The 9,273-nt window shown below is 38.4% G+C and overlaps 1 protein-coding gene across 5 annotated transcripts in view; it reads right to left on the reverse strand.

Moving 5' to 3' along the window:
- TRIM9 (tripartite motif containing 9) overlaps positions 1 to 9,273 on the reverse strand; it is a 263,721-nt gene that overhangs the window by 254,053 nt on the left and 395 nt on the right. The window lies entirely within an intron of this gene.

A 9,273-nucleotide genomic window follows, 5' to 3' on the forward strand; every position in this document is an offset into this window, starting at 1 on the left:
GTCTCTAACTCTTTGGGCTATAGATTTAATTGGCCTGCAGAATCTGGTAATACCAATGACCTATAGGTACTGAAGAAACAATGATAAACATGATAGACACAGTTCATAATCTGGAGTCACAATCCTGTGGGGGAGACACAAGTAAGTAGGCAAATACAATACAGTATACTAAATGTGAAGTTAGAAGTTCAGGGTTCAGAGAGTGTACCAGGGAAGACATCATACCCAAACTAATTGGCTTAAGAAAGACTTTCTGAAGAAAGGGATATATAGGTAAAATCTGAAGATTGAATAGTTATGTGGCAATGAAGCAGGGCAGTTGGGGAATGAGGGGAGCCGTATACCTTCCACAAAAACCTAGAAGAGAAAATATAGCTTGGTCAAGGTACTGTAAGAAACCTAGTATGGCTTTATCAGACAGTACAAAAGATGTCAAAAACTGAGGCTTGGTCATTAGAAAAGGCCAGATACAGTATGATTTTGGAGACTATATTAAGAAAGTTGAACTTTATGCTAAGGATAATAGAAAGCATGTTACCTAGCCATTAAACAGTTTTAAGTAGGGGATGACATGGTCAGCCTTGTGTTTCAGGAATACCACTTTGGTTTTAGACAGGAAAATATACTTGGTGAGCTGGGAGGATGCAAGTATAAAAGCATTGAGACTAGTTAAGAACCTTGCATGTTGTAATAATCCACATGAGACAAGATGATGGCTTGGGTTGGGCTTCCAGATGGCAGTGTGGACCCACCCCAGCAAAACAAGCATAATTGGTTGTATGAGTTTGCTGGGGCTGCCATAACAAAGTACCAAAAACTGAGTGGCTTAAACAACAGAAATTTGCTTTCTCATAGTTCTGAAGGCTAGAAGTTTGAAATCAAGATTTTGACAGGGTTGGTTTCTTCTGTGGTGTTTCTTTTTGGCTTGTAGATGGCAATCTTCTCCTTGTGTCTTCACATGGTCTTCCCTCTGTACTGTACAAATCGGTTTTCTAATTTCCTCTTCTTACAAGGATACCAGTCATTCTGGATTAGGTCTCACCCTAATGACCTCATTTTAACTTACTTGACTCTTTACAGACCCTATCTCAAAATACAGTTACACTATGAGTTACTAGAGGTTAGGACTTCAACACACGAATTTGGAGGGGGCACACAACTTCATCCCATAATACTGTTGAAAACTATAAAAACAAAAACAACCATCTAAAGTCTGTGGAAATTGTCCTAAGGGCATACAGCAAATGAAGAAGCTTTTTTTTTTTTTTTCAAGAAAATCCACTAAAACTGAGTAAGAACAGTAACAGTCTATGGCATCTGAGCCATACACTTGATTCCTACCCATCTTCCTCACCCCCTGAGCTCATCTTGGTCAAAACTCTACTCTGGGTGAGTGTGACCAAGAACATAGGGCTCCCTGTCTCCTCAGCTCTCAATCAAGAGAGGCAATTTCTCACCAGGAGGAAAAGGCCACCAGCATTTTTCATCCATTCCAACTCTGAGTTGCAGAGGCTAAATTCCTGGTAAGTGTGGCCCCATACAGGGGACAAAAGTTCTATGCCAGGTGCAGCAGAGTGAGAACACTGGGAACTCCAATCACCCTTAACCCAGCTTGCTCATATGGCAGAGGTTCCACTTCAGAAGCAAGTCCAGAAGATCAGGGCCTCCTGTTCTACCCAGTGCCCAGAATAATAACTAAGCAATTTTGCCCATGAGGAGACGCAGTCCATAAAAACAGAGAGCCCTGAAGCTCTCCCCAGAGGACTTACTTTTATTTGAAACAGAGTGTGGGTGACGGTCAAGCCTCGGGTTACTCTAAAAAAAAAACAATAGTTTCCTGTAATAAAAAGCAACGAGCTAAACCATACGCTAGCTAGTTTACCAGAGAGAACCAGGGAAGGAGACAGCTAAGAAGAGCCCTCTTGAGGTTAGAGGAAACCTCCAAGACTGGCCTCAAAAACTACCAATGCCTGAATTTTATTGGATTAGACTGTGGAGCAATTTATGCCCCAGGGGGTATCTTCTTAAACAGAGAAATCATCCTACACTTAGTGTAGCACAACAGCTAGAGGTAACACCAAATGAGACAGAAAGTTTAACAGAGAGATCAAGGAAAGAGACAGTCAAAGAGAGCCTTGCTAGAACCACTGATATCCCCTGGTGACGGTGCACATGTCCAAGGCTGCACTCTCTGAGAAATGGGAGCAGAGGCCTTCTGCTACTGGAGAAATAGACTTCACCAAAATAGCCTAGCCAAGTCACTAAACAAACCACAATCAAATAAAAACAAAAGACAAGTCCAAACCATATAGAGGGAATCAGTACTCAGAATTGCTATAATGTATTACCTAAAATGTCCAGTTTTCAATGAAAAAATTGTCATGCAGCGAAATAGCAAAGTATGACCCATAGATCAGAGAAAAAAGTAGGCAACAGAAACTACCTGTGACAGAGCCAAAATGTCAGATTTTACAAAGATATCAAAGCATTCATTATAAACATATTCAACACACTTAAATAAATCGTGCTTAAAGAACTTAAAGGAAGGTATGCTGACAATGTTGCATCAAATAGAGAATATCAATAAACAGAAATTATTTTTAAGAGGCACCAAATGAAATGTCTAGAGTTAAAAAGTACAATAACTGTAATAAAAAAAATCACTACAGGCGCTCACCAGTAATTTGGAGGCAGAAGAAAGAATCTGTAAACTTGAGACAGATTCACAGAGGTTATGTAATCAGAAGAACAGAAGAAAAAAGAATAAAGAAAAATGAGCAATAAATGTGGGACACCATTTAGTTTACCAACATATGCTTAACGAGATTATCAGAAGGAAAGGAGGGAGAAAGGAGCAAAAAATACATGGATTTGAAGAAATAATGACTGAAACCTTCATATTTTCCAGAAAACATTAATCTAAATGTACAAGAAGTTCAACAAATGCCAATAGGACAAATGCAAAGAGCTCCACACCCAGATACATCATAGTAAAAATGCTGACAAAGACAAAAAAAACTTGAATGCAGCCACAGAAAAACAACTTGTCACGTACAAGTGAACCTTGATAAGATTATTAGATACCTCTCATCAGAAATAATGGAGATCAGAAGACAGTGGATGACATATTCAAAGCACTGGAAGAAAAAACTATACACCAAATATCTTATATAGAACAAAAACCATCTTTCAAAAATGAAGGTTAAATGAAGACATTCCCAGATAAACATAAACTGAGAAAAGTGGTTGCAAACAGATCTTCCTTATAAGAAATACTAAAGGAAGCTTCTCAAGTTAAAAGCAAGTGTGCCTAGATGGTAATTTAAAGCCACAAGAAAAACAAAGAGAATGGGCAAAGGTGATTATGTAATTATAAAAGGCAGTATAAATGTATATTTATTTTCCTTTTGTCTCTTAGCTGATTTAAAAAACAATTGTATAAAACAATTTTTTACAATTGCATTGTTAGGCCTATAACATACAGAAATGTAATATAATTAACAACAGCATAAAGGTGGTGGGTGGGAGCAAAGTTGTATTGGAGGAAGGAAATTATACCAGATGATAATTTAAATCCACAGGAACAAATGAAGATAACCAAAAATGATAATATGAATATTAATATAATAAACACTAAATATATACTTGTTCTTGTTTCTTTCCTCAGCTTCTTTATTAAACATAAAAGTACATAAATTAATAATTATAACAATATATTACTGAATTTATAACATAGATACAATATATAACAATAATAACACAAAAAGTAGAAAGAGTAAACAGTTACATAGGAGTAATGTTTCTGTATCCCACTAGAATTAAGTTAGTATAAATCTGAAGTAGATTCTGATAAATTAATATATATAGTAAACTTTAAAGAAAATGCTAAAAAAACTTTCAAAATATACACTATAAGAAATTCTTATAGGATTAAATGTTATACTAGAAAGTGTTTATTGTAAAAGACAGCAGTAAAGGAGGAATAGAGGAATGAAGTAGTCATAAAACATATAGAAAACATAAAGTAAAATGACAGAAATCCAACCATATTAACAATAACATGCCGGTTGTGTTAGCTAATGCCTGTAATCCCAGCACTTTAGGAGGCTGAGGCAGGCAGATCACTTGAGGTCAGGAGTTCAAGACCAGCCTGGCCAACATGGTGAAACCCCATCTCTCTAAAAATACAAAAATTAGCTGTGCATAGTGGCGCATGCCTGTAGTCCCTGCTACTCGGGAGGCTGAGACAGGAGAATTGCTTGAACCTGTGAGGCGGAGGTTGCAGTGAGCTGAGATTGCACCACTGCACTCTAGCCTGGGTGACAGAGCAAGACTCTTTCTCAAAAAAGCCAAACAAACAAACAAACAAACAAAAAAACCAATAACATTACCAGTAAGTGGAATGTCCAGGCACTCCATCCCGGACAACAGAATGAGACCCTGTCCCCCACCAAAAAAGAAAAAAAAAAGCAAATGGATTAAATATGTAATCAATCAAAGGGCAAACATTGTTAGACTAGGTAGAAAGAAATAAAAACAAAAACAAAAACCCTCAAGGTCTAGTTATATGCTGTCTACAGGAGACACACTTTTCAGATTAAAAAATACAAATGGTTGAAAGTAAAAGGATGGAAAAGATATATCATACAAATAGCAGCAATAAGAAAGCTGAAGTGGTTACGCTAATATCAGGCAAAATGACTATAAAACCAATAAAAAATTTTAGGTATAAAGAAGGAAATTTTATGATGAGAAGGGTCAATCCTCAGGAATATATAACAATTATAAAGATATATGTCAGAGCCCCAAAATACCTGAAACACAAACTTTCAGAATGAAGAGCAAAATAGACAATTCAACAATATTTGGAGAACTTCAATACTCCACTTTCAACAATGGACAGAACAAGTAGGCAGAATATCAACAAGAAACTAGAAGACTTGAACAACACTATACACCAATCAGACCTAACAGACATCTAACTATAGAACACCCAGTGATGGAAGAATGCAAATTCTTCTCAAGTGACAGAATATTCTCTGGGATAGGCCATATACCAGGCCATAAAACAAATCTCAATAAATTTTAAAAAGATTGAAATCATACAACGTATGTTCTCTGACCACAATAGAATGAAATTAGAAATTAATAACAAAAATAAATTTGGGAATTCACAAACATGTGAAAATGAAAAACACACTCCTAAATAGCCAATTGACAAAAAAGGGTATCAAAAGAGAAAATTAGTATATGCTTTGAGATGAATGAAATGATGACACAACATAACAAAAGTTATGGGATACAGCTAAAGCAGGGTTGGGAAATTTAGAGCTTAAACACATACATTAAAAAAAGAAGAAAGATCTCAAATCAATAATCATAACTTTCATCTTAAAACAATCACGGTAAAAGGGGGCATAAACCCAAAGCATAAAGAAGAAAGGAAATAATCAAGAAGAGAATAGAAAAATGGTAGAGAAAACCAACAAAACTAAAAGTTGGTGCTTTGGAAAGGTCAACAAAATTGAGAAACCTTTAGCTATACTGACTTTGTTTTGTGTTGCTATAACAGAATACCCGAGGCTGGGTAATTTATAAACAAAATAGGTCATGATTATTAGCTCGTGGTGCAAATGGCTGGGAAGCTCAAGGGCATGGCCCTGGCTTCTGGTGAGGTCTTCTGTGCTGGGTCATAACATGGCACAGAAGGTCAAAAGGGAAGCGGACAAGTGCAAAGAGAGAAAACCTAAGGGGTATCCTGGCTTTATAACAACCCATTCTCAAGGGAACTAATCCATTCCCAAGAGAACTAATCCAGTCTCATCAGAGTGAGAACTCACTCACTATGAGAACAACACCAGGGCCAGCACTGAGGCTATCACCTTTACTTGGGAGGCTGAACTGGAGAAGCACTTGAGACCAGGAGTTTGAGGTTGTAGTGAGTCATGATTGCACCATCTCTCCCCAGCCTGAGTGACAGAGAGATACCCTATATATTTTTTTTTAAAAAAGAACAGCACCAAGCCATTCACGAGATCCACCCCCTTTATTCAAATCCCTCCCAATAGGCCCCACCTCCCAACACCATCACATGGGGAATCAAATTTCAACATGAGTTTTGATGGAGACAAACTCAAACCATATCCAAACCATAACACTGACCAATAAATAAAAGAAAGAAGACTCAAATTACTAAAACCAGCAATAGAGGACATTAATGTCAATGTTACAGACATAAAAAGGATTATAATACTATGAACAACGTTAGGCCAACAAATTAGACAACTTACATGAAATGGATGTATTCCTAGAAAGATGCAAACTATCACAACCAACTCAAGAAGAAATAGAAAATCATAGTAGACTTATAACAAGAGATTGAATTAGTAATTTAAAAGCTACCTATAAAGGAAAGCCCAGGCCTAGGTGACTTCACTGCTAGACTCTATCAGACAGTTAAAAAAGAGTTAATACAAATTCTTCACAAACACTTCCAAAAAATAGAAAAGGAGGGAACATTTCCCAACTTATTTTATGAGGCCAGTTATATCCTGATAGCAAAACCAAAGACATTACAAGAAAACTACAGACCAATATCTCTAAGGAATATAGACGTAAAAATATGCAACAAAATACTAGCAAACTGAATGTGGCAATATATAAAAAGAATTATACACCATGGCTAAGTGGGATTTATACCAAGAATGCAAGGTTGATTTCATGTCCCAAAATCAATCAATGTAATACACTGTATCTTTGGGAGGCTGAGGCAGGCAGATCATGAGGTCAAGAGAAAGAGACCATCCTGGCCAACATGGTGAAACCCCGTCTCTACTAAAAATATAAAAATTACCTGGGCGTGGTGGCACGTGCCTGTAATCCCAGCTACTCGGGAGGCTGAGGCAAGAGAATTGCTTGAATCCAGGAGGCGGAGGTTGCAGTGCGCTGAGATCACACCACTGCACTCTAGCCTAATGACAGAGCAAGACTCCGTCTCAAAAACAAACAAACAAACAAACAAAAAAACCACACCATATCAATAAAGGACAAAAACCACATGGTCATTGCAATAAATGCAGAAAAAGGATTTGTCAAAATTCAACACTTCTTCAAGATAAAAACAGACGACCTTCTAGGAATAGAAGGAAACTTCCTCACCTGTATAAAAGGCAACTATTTAGAATTCACATTAACATCATACTTAGTGGTAAAAGACAACGCTTTTCTCCTAAGAACAGGAACAAGATAAGTATGTTTGGCCACTCTTGCCATTTCTATTCAACATTGTAATGGAGGTCTAGTGTCTTAGCTTGGGCTGCCATAATAAAATATCATAGACTGGGTGGCTTAAACAATAGAAATTTATTTTCTCACAAACTTAGGAAGTTCTCATTGTACTCAAGGCAAGAAAACTCTGGACTAGGGTGTTGGCTGTTGAGACGGAAATTGGTGGTCAGATTCAGGATCCGTTTTGAAGGTAACATTTACAAGATTTGCTCATGGGTTACAAGAGGTGAAGAGTGAGAACAATAAAGAATTAAAACGTACATGTTTGGCTAGAGAAACCTGGTGAACCTCGGGGCTCTTTAGTGGATGGAAGACCAGCAGAGAAAGAATCAAGAAGTATCTTTTTTGGCCGTTTGATGTTTGAGCTTCTGAACCCCCAAAATCTGAGACAGGTCTCAGTCAATTTAGGAAGTTTATTTTGCCAAAATTAAGAATGCGCGCCCATGACATAGCCTGAGGAGGTGCTGAGGACATGTGCCTAAGGTGGGTGGAGCACAGCTTGATTTTATATTATATATTTTAGGGAGACACGAGACATCAATCAACATATGTAAGATGAACATTGTATTGGCCTGGAAAGGTGGGACAACTCAAAGCAAAGGCGGGACAAACTCGAAGCCAGGAAGGGGCTTCCAGGTCATAGGTGGGTAAGAGACAAATGGTGGCATTCTTCTAAGTTTCTGATTAGCCTTCCAAAGGAGGCAATCAGATATGCATTTATCTCAGTGAGAAGATGGATGAGAGGCAGGTTTGCCCTAAGCAGTTCCCAGCTTGACTTTTCCCTTTAGCTTAATGATTTTGGGGCCCCAAGATTTCTTTTCCTTTCACCAGCTATTACGTACCCAAGAGATGTTTAGCAAGGATTTGAATACATATGCCTGTAGTTCCCAGAAGGATCAGAGTCTGAATGATATACAGTTGAATACATATGTCTGTAGTTCCCAGAAAGATCAGAGTCTGAATGATATACAGTTGAATACATATGCCTGTAGTTCCCAGAAGGATCAGAGTCTGAATGATATACAGTTGAATACATATGCCTGTAGTTCCCAGAAAGATGAGAGCCTGATGATGTGAAGAGAAAGGTGGCGGGAGATGGGGGGCGGAGGGCAGTAAAGCATCCTGGGGATGCCGATGTCCGGAAGTAAAGGAGGACCAGCCAAGAAGTTTGAGAAGAATCAGCTAGTGTAGGACAGAAAAAAAAGCGAGCTGCCCAGACAGCAAGATAGTAAAGTGTTTCAAGGGTGTGGTAGAATGGGGCTAGGAGTCATGCTAGATGCATTGAGAAGAAACAATTGGGATTTATCTTGCAGGTCGCTGGTGTCCTTGAGAGGGCTATTCAGTGGAGGGGTGGGGAAGAGGACTAATTGGGGTTAGTTAAGTTGAAAAGGTGAGGTAAGATAGTGGCAACTATTTCCTTGAGACTTAGTCTCTCTCTATAGCCCAGATTGGAGTGCAGTGGAATGATCTCGGTTCACTGCAACCTCCGCCTCCCGGGTTCAAGCAATTCTCCTGCCTCAGCCTCCTGAGTAGATGGGACTACAGGCGCCTGCCACCACGCCTGGCTAATTTTTGTATTTTTAGTAGAGATGGGGTTTCACTATGTTGGTCAGGCTGGTCACAAACTCCTGACCTCAAGTGATCCGCCTGCCTTGGCCTCCCTGTTTTGCTAGGATTACAGGCGTGAGCCACCACACCTGCAACTATTTTCATTTGACTGATGGGGCAGTGCACATTTTGGTTTGCATTTGTATTTACGAATGTTTGAGAGAAAAAACTCAAATATGTTACAAGCCTATGTGTCTGGTTCCATTTTGAAGTACTGACCTAGGATCTCTGTACCTACTGAATTTTTTTTGAGAGATAACATACACCTGAAAGTGCATAAAGTGCACTGTCTTAAAATGTACAGTTTGATCCTTTTTAAAAAAAAATCATATACGTACGCCCATGTAACTACTGTTCATATCTAGATGTTGAACACCT

The sequence above is a fragment of the Gorilla gorilla genome, chromosome 15 (assembly GCF_029281585.2).
Source record: "Gorilla gorilla gorilla isolate KB3781 chromosome 15, NHGRI_mGorGor1-v2.1_pri, whole genome shotgun sequence".
Classification (NCBI taxonomy): Eukaryota; Metazoa; Chordata; class Mammalia; order Primates; family Hominidae; genus Gorilla; species Gorilla gorilla.